At 39.8% G+C, this 13,144-nt stretch overlaps 1 protein-coding gene and 1 long non-coding RNA gene across 2 annotated transcripts in view; one reads left to right on the forward strand and one right to left on the reverse strand.

The window, feature by feature from the left end:
- Positions 1-819: 819 nt before the first annotated feature.
- On the reverse strand, positions 820-1,453 carry LOC120524652. Its single transcript, XR_005632804.1, has 3 exons — positions 1,341-1,453; positions 1,156-1,260; positions 820-1,068 (listed from the first exon to the last, which is right to left on the reverse strand). It is a non-coding gene; the product is annotated as an uncharacterized LOC120524652 (long non-coding RNA).
- Positions 1,454-2,018: 565 nt separating this feature from the next.
- rs1a (retinoschisin 1a) overlaps positions 2,019-13,144 on the forward strand; it is a 50,450-nt gene continuing 39,324 nt past the window's right edge. Inside the window, exon 1 of the mRNA XM_039746295.1 lies at positions 2,019-2,058. The gene's annotated coding sequence lies outside the window, so the exon portion shown is untranslated. The remainder of the gene's footprint in view (positions 2,059-13,144) is intronic.

A 13,144-nucleotide genomic window follows, 5' to 3' on the forward strand; every position in this document is an offset into this window, starting at 1 on the left:
GTGCAGAGAACAAACTAGTCATTTTGTATTTGGTCTCTAGACAAATGTACTTGTCCACTGACATTAAAGAACAAATCTTCAAGGCAGGCACAGCATCTTGTTTTATATAGCATTCCACAACAGTCTGGAGCTTCCAGCTTAACTTCACTTACATTGCAGCCATCGTTGCAAAAATACAACTCCGTATTAAAAAATAAAAACACACAACTAGCCAATGACCGATTTGGTAGAGGACACCAAGCACCTCTCATTGATCAGTTCACTCGGACCATCTCAGGATACCAACTGGTTGAATGAACCAGTATACTCTTCCATTGCATGTTTGTGCACAAACTAGAAACAAGAGGCACAGTTCACCAATGAACTATATATGACAGATTGCCTCAGAAAGGATGGGATATGAGAGAAGGAAGAGTAATCTTAAACTACAAATATTTTAGGGCTCTCACAGGTTGGTCTGGTTGTCAAATTTCAATAAAGGTGTAAAATTGTTGCTTTCTATATTGTTTGGTGGTTAAAGTTGTTGCAATATTCTAGAATATAGCCAGTTGGTTTTAAAGTGAACACAATCAGTAATTAAGATTTTTGAACCGAATCACAAAAAAATTCGCACAGCACTAGTTTGATAGTGGGGCAAGCTTTCCATGGACACTTAACCCGACAAAAAGTTAAAGCGCACTGCTCCGGTCTTACGCCGTTGACCTTTCAGTTTCACCTTCCCATCGAGGATGAACGTTCCTGCTGCAGTACACTAATTTGCAACTCTCCCCACTATGGAGCGCACACAGCCGAAGGAGGAAAAAAAAAGCTACTAACGAGTAAGTAAATAAAAAGCTTTATTTAAATATGGACACAAACCACACACACAAAATTTAAAATTTAAATTGCAGAATCCAACTTGGCGTCCTTAAGTGCCAGGGTTCGAGCAGCGCGCTGTATTTCCCGACACGTAATGGCTCTTCGTTTGTTCCCCAAGGCCAAACGGGCGGCTTCAGAGGCTACAAGGCGCAGGTAGTCATTGCCCGAATGGCTTGTAGTTTTCGCCAGAATGCCGGTGATGCCAGAACCCTACAAAATGCACGAGTAGAAGAAAAGGCGCAGGTTTGTGGACTAGAAAAAAAAAAGACTCAATTCAGCCATCACATAAAATCTTACTTGCTTCACAGCTTTATAAATTCGGCTAGAATAAACTCCTTTCTTCTTTTCGATGTGCTTCTGGACCGAAATAAACACACTTCTTGCCATTTCAGGTAGCGCCTCCTTAAAAATAAAGCACCCTTCATATATTACAGACAATAAAAGACAGTGGTTATTTTAATAATAAAGAAAAAACCTCATACGTTTGCTCCTCCGACACTGTTCAAAACTTGATGTTCTTCACTGATGAAGAGTACTTAACTTTAGTTACTCAGCGAGCTTTTATGTCAGTGCCACTTGAGCGCAGCAACTCTGATTCTCACCTTCCAATTAAACCATTGAACACAATAAACACTCAAACAAATAAGCTCATCTGTTACAGATTATTCATGTTTTAACTGCGTGAAAATGGTCTTTAAATCGTGAGCGTGTATGTGCTTGATTGAGAACATTATTATGGCACGTGCTAGAGCGCGTGGGCCTTCATGTTTCCCATCTGATTAAAGTTAATTTTTTTAGTTATTCAGTTTTTTCGAGTTTCCTAGGCTGGAGGCAATCTCCATTGGGAACTACCCCTAGATGAGGCATCATATAAATGGTGATCAATTAACCCTATTTATTTATCTTATTATTGAATGTTTTTATCCAAATAAAATAAAAGTGCGGAATGAGGTAATTAGCTGTAGACTGTGTCTGTTCCACGGTCTTGATGGAGTTTGCACATTTTCCATGTATCTGTGTGAATTTCTAGTTGGCGCCCTGATTTGCTCTCTCCTTCAGTAGACGAACAGGTTATGTTAACTGGCTAATTTGTATTGGCCTGGTGTGAATGAGAATTCGTATGTGGTTATGGTATGAAAAAAAAAAAGAGATGGAAGTATGTGAAGACGTAAAAGAGAAACCAGATAAATCCTTTCAAAGGTAAATTATAAATCAAGTGGTAGTTACCACGCCATACAAATACGAGAACGATAGTAAAAATAAAAGAGTAGCTGAATAACAAATGCCACAGAGCTTTATTGACAGCTTGTATTACATCATTTTAAAGTAGATTCTTTGTTGTGATGTGAAATCATTTTTTGCTGCATGTTTTTTTAACTGAGTAACAGTATACTGTATTCAAGTAGTTGGCAATTTAGCAGTTTTGTTAACACTTTTTTCCATTGTAGAATATTTTGATTTTGGCAGAACTGCATCTTGTATACTTTGTTTAGATGGCTGATTTGCTGAATTGCAGATGGTAACGTAATTTCCTGCTGCTTTCATTTAATTAAAGCCAATATACTGTAAATGCCAATGTGAGTTATCTCTCTACATATTAAGTTTTAGTAATATCTTCACTTAAACATAAATATAACGAAAGTTCTTATGACTTGAGACCACTGTTTATTTATTAATATGTCTTTTGATTTTTGTGGCTTTTCACTTTACATTACTAGGGGTGGAGTTAGTGGTAGATATGAATCCCCCTATGAAAGCACCCTATAATATTTAATTTTTATACTGAGCTTCTGTTAAACCTAAATTTCCTCTTGCACATACAAATATCTATCTATCTGTCTATCATTTCTCAGAATTGATCCTCAATATTGCTTCTTTTTGTATATGACCTCCTTGCTCTAATAATACTAGTTATTATTATTTCATCATGACATTTCTCATTGCACAAGAGTTCTAGCTTTAATTCAAAAGCTCAGATTTGCTTCTACACACAATTGTGTGCACTACTGTAAAATAAATGTTTTAGACGTTGGGTGCATAAGACTGGAAAACTGACAAATTATGAGATATGAATAACTTTAGATTTTTTATGAACATTTTAATATTGTTTGCAGTTGCCCAGCAAATGTCCGGTTTGGTCCTAAGCAGTATCCCATTATATGAGAAACTTTCTTAGATCTGTTATGAATTTTTCCCAGCCATTTCTACAACCAACGTAGGGTAGGTAACAAATAAAAAAAAATATCATTTTTGAGGGTAGAGTATTATTTTAATAAATGATTTTGGAAAAACCAATCTGCTGTAAAATTTAGTGTTTTATATAATAAAATTAATATTAGATAACAGTACATCTCTTTAAAAGGTGTTAATTTTAAAATGACAAAAAAAAAATTGACATAAAAGCCAAACACGAGGTGTGGAGAGAAACATTCTTTCTTCTGTTTTTAAACTTTCTGAAATCTTCTTTGTCCTAAAGACCGATAGCTTTTCCCCATATCAATTGTGGAACCTGGTTTGTGGAGGGGGTCGTACTTTTTGCCTATTATTAGTGACAAGCCAGCTGTTCAAGCAAATTGCAAAATAATGCTAAAATTGCAAAACTATGATGTTTCATGACCACTGAAATTTGTGGAATTAACCCAGGAAGAAAAGTATTTAGTACAGTATATGTAAAACCCCTTTTACCCATTGTGTTTTCATCTCATCTGCGACACAGTTTAAATATCACTTGCAAAAACTGGATCTCATATAAGACTGAAGCTATAGCATTTTGTTCTCACTTAATTTGTATTACATCATTTTTCTGAACATAAATCTTTTTGTCTTATTGTGAATTGTGTTTAGCCATGTTGAATTTTCAAAATACAGTTTTTGGACCCTTTCCAGAAAAAAATACGGGTCCAAAAGGGGTGTACAGTGTTTCTAAACCCTGCAGGTGCCGTGTGTTTCTTTCTTTCCTGAAAAAAATGTGAATACTTAAAAAAAAACTTTTCATGTTTGTGAAATTGAATGAACAATAAATTTTATCATTGATTTAGCCAAACTGTATTTGATAAGAAGCTCTGCTCTTTTGCTCATCAGTACCTGTTATATTTTGTGATGTCATATTTTACAGACTCTGTACAGGGTATATTTCAGAACAGTGCTAATATAGTGCTTTTTGGTCAAATGTGCATTGGAATTTTATTCTTCTTCATCTTTTGGCTGCTTCTGTTAGGGGTTGCCACAGCAGATCATTTTTTTCCATATTTTCCTGTCCTCTGCATTTTGCTCTGTCACACGCACCACCTGCATGTCCCCTCTCACCACATCCATAAACCTCCACTTGGGCCTTCCTTTTTTCCTCTTGCTTGGCAACAGTATCCTTAGCACCCTTCTCCCAATATACCCAGCATCTCTTCTGTGCATGTGTCCAAACCAATGCAATCTTGCCTCTCTAGCTTTGTCTCCAAACTGAGCTGACCATCTCATGTACTCATTTCTACTCCTGTCCATCCTTATTACACCCAATGCAAATCTTAACATCTTTAAATCTGCCACCTCCATAGCTGGTCTCTCTACTGTCTTGTAAACCTTTCCTTTCACTCTTGCTAGTACCTGTCTGTCACCTGTTCTGCCACGTCGGATTACATCTGAACCAAAGGGGCACCAATGAATTTAAGGGGCATATGAGTAGGCTAGACGAGAATTGTTTAAACTAAGGAATGGGGGGCAGGGAGTTTAGGACCGGCCAGGTTTAACCCTAATTTGGAAATTGTAGAGGGAGAAGTATTGCTCAGATTAAATAGGCTGAAATCAAACAAATCACCAGGCCCAGAAAATATACTGCTCAAAAGAATCAAAGGAACACTTTTTAATCAGAGTATAGCATAAAGTCAATGAAACTTATGGGATATTAATCTGGTCAGTTAAGTAGCAGAGGGGGTTGTTAATCAGTTTCAGCTGCTGTGGTGTTGATGAAATTAACAACAGATGCACTAGAGGGGCAACAATGAGATGACCCCCAAAACAGGAATGGTTTAACAGGTGGAGGCCACTGACATTTTTCCATCTTCATCTTTTCTGACTGTTTCTTCACTAGTTTTGCATTTGGCTACAGTCAGTGTCACTACTGGTACCATGAGGTGATACCTGGACCCTACAGAGGTTGCACAGGTAGTCCAACTTCCCTGCACAGTCTCAAGGGCATGGAGGAGATTCTAGGAGACAAACAGTTACTCTAGGAGAGCTGGAGAGGGCCATAGAAGGTCCATAACCCATCAGCAGGACCAGTATCTGCTCCTTTGGGCAAGGAGGAACAGGATGAGCACTGCCAGAGCCCTACAAAATGACCTCCAGCAGGCCACTGGTGCGAATGTCTCTGACCAAACAACCAGAAAGACTTCATGAGGGTGACCCAAGGGCCCCATGTCCTCTAATGGGCCCTGAGCTCACTGCCCAGCAGCATGCAGCTCGATTGGCATTCGCCATAGAATACCAGAATTGGCAGATGCACCACTGGTGCCCTATGTTTTTTACAGATGAACATTATGCTGCCTGTAACATCATTCAGCATGAGCAGTTTGGTGGTGGGTTAATGATTGTCTGGGGAGGCATATCCATGGAGGGTCACACAGACCGCTACAGGCTTGACAAAGGCACCTTGGCTGCCATTAGGTATCAGGATGAAATCCTTGGACCCATTGTCAGACCCTGTGCTGGTACAGTGGCTCCTGGTGCACGACAATTCCTGGCCTCATGTGGTGAGAGTATGCAGGCAGTTCCTGGAGGATGAAGGAATTGATACCATTGACTGGCCACCACACTTTCCTGACCTAAATCCAATAGAACACCTCTGGGACATTATGTTTTGGTCCATCCAATGCCACCAGGTTGCACCTCAGACTGTCCAGGAGCTCAGTGATGCCCTGGTCCAGATCTGGGAGGAGATACCCCACAACACCATCTGTCATCTCATTAGAAGCTAGGACTAAAGGGGATGAATTATGAAGAAAGATTAAAAGAGCTGAGCCTTTTCTGTTTAATCAAAAGAAGATTAAGAGGTTACATGAGTGAAGTTTTTAAAATTATGAAGGGAATTAGTACAGTGGATCAAGACTTTTATTTTAAAATGAGTTCATCAAGAACATGGGGACAGAGTTGGAAACTTGTTAAGGGTAAAGTTCGCACAAACATTCAAACATTAGGAGGTTTTTCTTCACATAGAGAACACTTGAAATAAGCTACCAAGTAGTGTGATAGACAGTAAGGCTTTAAGGACTTTCAAAATGAGACTTGATGTTTTTTTAGAAGAATTAGGTAGACATGACTGACAAGCTATGTTGGGGTGATTGATCTGTGCTTGTCTAGCTTGTTCGAATGTTCTATTGTTACAGATCACAATGTCATCCGCAAACATCTTGTCCACCGGGACACCTGTCTAATCTTGTCTGTCAACCTGTCCATTACCATTGCAAATAAGAAAAGGCTCAGAGCAGATCCCTGATGTAATCCCTCCTCCACCTTAAATGCATCCATCACTCCCACTGCTGTCCTCACCACTGTCACAATTCCCTTGTACATATCCTGTTTCACTTTTACATACTTTTCTGCCGCTCCAGACTTCCTCATACTACCACAACGTCTCTGTAGACACCCTGTCATATTATTTCTTAAAGTCCACAAAGACACACTGCAACTCCTTCTGGCCTTCTATATATTTCTCTTTCCACACCCTCAGACCAAACATCGCATTTGTAGTGCTCTTTCCAGTCACAGAACCATACTGCTGCCCACTAATCATCATTCTTAACCAAAATTCCACTTTTCTTTCCCATATGGCTGATCAATTTTATACCCCTGTAGTTACTACAGCTCTGCACATCATTCTTATTCTTAAATATTGGTACCACTACACGTCTCCACTCCTCAGGCATCCTGCCACTTTCCTAGATTGCATTAAACAATCTGGTTAAAAACACTACTGCCGTCTCTCCTAAACAGCCCCATGCTTCCAAGGGTGTGTCATTTGGGCCAACAGCCTTCCCATTCTTCAGCCTCTTCAAAGCTGTCCTTACTTCCTCCTTGCTAATCCGTTAAACTACCTGATTCACTATCTCCAAATCATGCAACCTTCTATCTTTCTTATTTTCTTCATTCATCAGCTTCTCAAAGTACTCCTTCCATCAGCTCAGCATACTGTCTTCGCTTGTGAGTATGTTTCCATTTTTATCCTTTATCACCCTAACCTGCTACACATCCTTCCCTGTTTGGTTTCTCTGTTTCGGTGCAGGTCCTTTTCTCCCTCCTTAGTGTCCAGCTTTTCATGCAACTTATCATACACCTTATCTTTAACCTTTGGCACCCCTCTTTTCACCTTATGCCATATCTCCTTATGCCAAGCACAAATCTAGCTGTCTCCATTGCCACTTCCACTGTAGTTGCCCAGCTATCTTGTAACTTTTCACTTAGGCCTAGTGCCTGTTTACCTTCACTTTGAACTCCACATTACAGTTTTCCTTTTTCAGCTTCCACCATTTGATCCTTGGCTCAGACCACCATCCTATGCTCCCTAACTCTGCTTTCTCCTCCCATCACTTTACAGTCTCCAGTCTCCTTCATATTGACCCTGTATAGCATATAATCCACCTGTGTGCATCTTCCCCCAATCTTGTACGTCACCCTGTGTTCCTCCCTCTCCTTAAAATATGTATCTACCACAGTCATGTACATCCTTTTCACAAAATCCTCAGTCATCTGACATTCTGCATTTCTCTCTTTAACAGAATAATTACCAACTACTTCCTCATCCCCTCTGTTCCCTTCACCAGCTTGTCCTTTGAAATCTGCTCCAATCACCACTATCTCGCTGTTCTTTCAAGATAACCCTTACCCCATTTCTCTTCCCATGCACGCCATGGGAGAACAATTTGAATCCATCTGCAATATGCCTGGCCTTATTCCCTATACATCTGGTCCCTTTCACAAACAATATGTCAACCTTCCTTCTCTCCATCATATCGGCTAACTCTCTCCCTTTACCAGTCATACTGCTAACATTCAAAGTTCCTACCCCGACTTACACTTTCCTCCTGTCTTCCTGCCACCGGACACACTTCCCCCTCTTTTTCTCCTTCAGACAACAGTAGTCCAATTTCCGTCAGCACCCTGTTAGCTACCAGTATTGGTGTCAGCCATTGTTAACCTGAAATAAATGGTTTTATTTCAGGTGACTACCTGTTGAAGCTCATCGAGAGAATGCCAAGAGTGTGCAAAGCAGTAATCAGAGCAAAGGGTGGCTATTTTGAAGAAACTAGAATATAAAACATGTTTTCAGTTATTTCACCTTTTTTTGTTAAGTACATAACTCCACATGTGTTCATTCATAGTTTTGATGCCTTCAGTGAGAATCTACCAATGTAAATGGTCATGAAAATAAAGAAAATACATTGAATGAGGAGGTGTGTCCAAACTTTTGGCCTGTATTGTATGTATGTATGTATATATATATATATATATATATATATATATATATAATATAAAAAAAAATCTAATTAATTAGAGGCTGTGTAATAATTAATCTTGATTAATCGTATGTAATCACACATGAAAATTTGCCCCAAATCGCAAATGTTTTTTTTTTTAATTTAAAAGGGTTTTAGTGGGCGACAGAATCAAATAATAGACATGGACATGAATATTGTAAACTCAAGCTCTTTTAATTTCTGAAAAAAAAAATGCTTTTAAACTGCATTTCAATTCAAAACAGAAACAAAAATATCATCCCTGGCTAAAATTAGGCAGACTTAAAAATAAAGTGGTATTTTAAGTACTTTAACTACATTTTCAGAATGGTATTGTCTTTTAATAATAATAACAAAAATTTCAACATAAACTGCAGTTTTTCTTCTTAAAAAATAAGGCAGAAACATAAAAGGTAATTTGACCGGTTTCACCTTTAAACTCAGAGTAACCTTAGCCAAAATTATTTTGTACATTAGGCTAAAACAGTGTGATCATTGAACATTTTGTAATTAGATGTAATTAAAATTAATAACGGTCACGGAAGTCCAATGTTCCCCAGTAAGAGCCACAAAGTCCGCTTTCTGTAATGCATCTAATTTTGCTTGCTTTTCAGTGTGCACAAAACCATGGTTTTATCAAGGCTTCCATCGGGTAGTCTTTTGAAATGAAATTTTCCTCCAATCAGTCGTAGGAACGCACTTTATTCCGACTCTAACATTTTTGTAGCTCTGATGTGTGCATCAAAGTAATCGATTTACCAGGAAATGATGCATTGGCAAAAGTTCCCCTTTGCTTGGAATTGAAAGTGTGATTAAATGCGTTACTTTTTTTAACACGTTATGGAGTACATGCATCGAAGCTTCTCAGCTGTGCTTGTGTTAAGAAAAGGAAACATTTTAACAATAACGTAACATGATTGTGAGTGTAATAGTTTTGTGACTGTTATGAGTGTTGCTGTCATCAAGGATTTGATTATAATTTCTTTCAATCAGGTTCGTATTTGGACAGTTTGCACAAAACCACGCTTTTATCAAGGCTTCCGGCGGGTAGTCTTTTGAAATGAAATTTGCCTCTGATCAGTCTTAGGAACGTGCTTTGTATCCATTATTCCTAAAGCTTCAATTGGTGATCTGTCTTTCTGCGTTAACCGCATATTTTTTCATACGTCTCAAACCAAGGGGATGGAAGGGTAAAATGAATCGGGAAGCGCGCGTACATACTCAGTGCACCCCCTCTCGGTAATCGAACCTCGGACATCGGCGCTAGAGGCGAAGCCTCTACCATTGCGCCATGGTGTGTGGTTTGTCTATTTGAGAGTATGTAGATTGGGGTATATATTGTCGCAGGTGGCTGGGTGTAGTCACCATTCAGCTACCTACTTAAGGAGCCACCGCCCTGCAATCAAGGCTGGAGTCGGGTGAGGAGGAAGACAAGGTCGAGGCAGAGGAGGCGAGGAGAGGCCCGAGTGTGTTGTGTTTCAAGACAGTGGCTATTGAGAGCCTAGACTTTGGGGGGTTTGGTGGCGGTGCACTTGACTTTGTTATATATTTGTAAATAAATGTGTGGTGATGGCTAAACCAGTGTCTGCCTGTGTGTGTCCGGGCCATTATACTTCACTATATATATATATATATATATATAAATATATATATATACTGTATATACTGCTCAAAAGAATTAAAGGAACACATAGCATAAAGTCAGTGAAACTTATGGGATATTAACCTGGTCAGTTAAGTAGCAGAGGGGGTTGTTAATCAGTTTCAGCTGCTGTGGTATTAATGAAATTAACAACAGATGCACTAGAGGGGCAACAATGAGATGACCCCCAAAACAGGAATGGTTTAACAGGTGGAGGCCACTGACATTTTCCCTCCTCATCTTTTCTGACTGTTTCTTCACTAGTTTTGCATTTGGCTACAGTCAGTGTCACTACTGGTAGCAGGAGGCGATACCTGGACCCTACAGAGGTTGCACAGGTAGTCCAACTTCTCAGGATGGCACATCAATACGTGTCATTGCCAGAAGGTTTGCTGTGTCTCCCTGCACAGTCTCAAGGGCATGGAGGAGATTCTAGGAGACAAGCAGTTACTCTAGGAGAGCTGGAGAGGGCCATAGAAGGTCCATAACCCATCAGCAGGACCTGTATCTGCTCCTTTGGGCAAGGAGGAACAGGATGAGCACTGCCAGAGCCCTACAAAATGACCTCCAGCAGGCCACTGGTGTGAATGTCTCTGACCAAACAACCAGAAAGACTTCATGAGAGTGACCCAAGGGCCCCATGTTCTCTAATGGGCCCTGAGCTCACTGCCCAGCAGCATGCAGGTCGATTGGCATTCGCCATAGAATACCAGAATTGGCAGATGCACCGCTGGTGCCCTATGCTTTTTACAGATGAGAGCAGGTTCACCCTGAGCACGTGACAGAAGTGAAAGGGTCTGAAGAAGCCATGGAGAACATTATGCTGCCTGTAACATCATTCAGCATGAGCAGTCTGGTGGTGGGTTAATGATTGTCTGGGGAGGCATATCCATGGAGGGTCACACAGACCGCTACAGGCTTGACAAAGGCACCTTGGCTGCCATTAGGTATCAGGATGAAATCCTTGGACCCATTGTCAGACCCTATGCTGGTACAGTGGCTCCTGGTGCACGACAATTCCTGGCCTCATGTGGTGAGAGTATGCAGGCAGTTCCTGGAGGATGAAGGAATTGATACCATTGACTGGCCACACACTTTCCTGACCTAAATCCAATAGGACACCTCTGGGACATTATGTTTTGGTCCATCCAATGCCACCAGGTTGCACCTCAGACTGTCCATTAGCTCAGTGATGCCCTGGTCCAGATCTGGGAGGAGATCCCCCACAACACCATCTGTCATCTCATTAGAAGCATGCACTGATGTTGTCAGGCATGTATACAAGAACACAGGGGCCATAGAAAGTGCTGCGTACAGTTTTGAGTTGCTGCAATTAAATTTTAGCAAAATGGACTAGCCTGCCACATAATTTTTTCACTTTGATTTTTGGGGCGTCTTTGAATTCAGGGCTCTGTAGGTTGATCATTTTCATTTCCATCAACGATGTGGCATCCTTTCGTTCCTAACACATTACCCAGTCTATATCAGTATAGATATCCAGGAGGATTTCTTTTTCCCATTGAGATCTGATGTGTTTTCAAAGTGTTCCTTTATTTTTTTGAGCAGTTTATATATATATATATATATATATATATATATATATATATATATATATATATATATATATATATATATATATATATATATATATAATACACCCGCGCTTCGGAGCGGAGAAGTAGTGTGTTAAAGAAGTTATGAAAAAGAAAAGGGAACATTTTAAAAATAACGTAAGATGATTGTCAATATACAGTAATTGTTTTGTGAGTGTTATGAGTGTTGCTGTCATCAAGGATTTGATTATCATTATTTCTTTCAATCAGGTTCGTATTTGTAGGATGTTTTGTGTTCAAGTTACATTCCGTGTTTGTCAATCATTGTAAAGATAACAGGTTTCATTCAACGATTCGTTTCTTACTGCATCAATAAACAGCTCGTCTTCCTTTTTATCTGAGACATGACATACTGCATGCACAGGTTTTTTTTTTTTACATTGTGTTCCTTTAGCGGGACATTGACCTTTTCCACCGTGTGCTTTGTTTTCGCAGTAGCTGCACTTATGAATATGCTTGTATGTATCACACGCTTCATATTTTTTTGCTGCCTTCTCAATTGTGTAATTCGGTTTTTGTTCAGCACTATTTGGAACTGTTGCTTTTTGTCTGTGCACTGCGTCATTTCATGTGAGCCGCTTGGTGTACATGCATCTAAGGTTCCCAGCTGTGCTGGTGCCATCTCGTGCTATGTCCACGGCTGTATTTAATGTTAGCTAAGACCCGGCACTTAAAAGTTTCTCTCACAGTTTCGCTGAGTTTGTGCCAAACACCACCCTGACCATCTGATCTTCCTCTGCATAAGCACAGTCCTTCACCCATGAATATTTAGCGGCAGTGTTTCTATTGGATTGCCGTTGACGGACGGCCTTATATGGGCAGGCACTAAATTACGTGGCCACGGGCATCGAGCAGAAGTCTATTATAGTATATGGACAAAAAAATAGGTTCCAGTTATGACCATTACACGAAGAATTTCGAAATGAAACCTGTCCAACTTTTGTAAGTAAGCTGTAAGGAATGAGCCTGCCTAATTTCAGCCTTCTACCTACACGGGAAGTTGGAGAATTAGTGATAAGTGAGTGAACCATTCAGTGAGTGAGTGAGTGAGGGCTTTGCCTTTTATTAGTATATATATATATACACTAGCAAAATACCAGCTTAGCTGACAAAGTACTGCCTTAACATTTTTATTAAGAAGAAAATTAAACCTTTTTAAACTGAGAGAAAATATACCAATAATTATTTGTTAAGGATCTCTTTGTATACCACATTTTGAGTTCGGCCCTCTGGATGTAATATGACCAAGCTGTGCGCTGAGCTTACTCTTGAGCATGCAACGTACAGTTGGCCATGTGAACAGTAATCTTGTTTCAAATCTCACAGCTTGGATTGCTGCTGTCATAATCGGTTTGAGTTTCGTGGTTTGTTTCAATTACGACAGTATTTGCAGGACTTGTGTTGAAGTGACATTCGGCATCTGTCAAGCGTTGTAAGCATACCACCAGTTTCATCGATAACTTCACATCCAGCTTTTGAGAGTCATGTTAATGGGGATACGGTTGGAATGATAAAGGAAATGGGTACCT

Source organism: Polypterus senegalus, chromosome 2 (assembly GCF_016835505.1).
Source record: "Polypterus senegalus isolate Bchr_013 chromosome 2, ASM1683550v1, whole genome shotgun sequence".
Classification (NCBI taxonomy): domain Eukaryota; kingdom Metazoa; phylum Chordata; class Cladistia; order Polypteriformes; family Polypteridae; genus Polypterus; species Polypterus senegalus.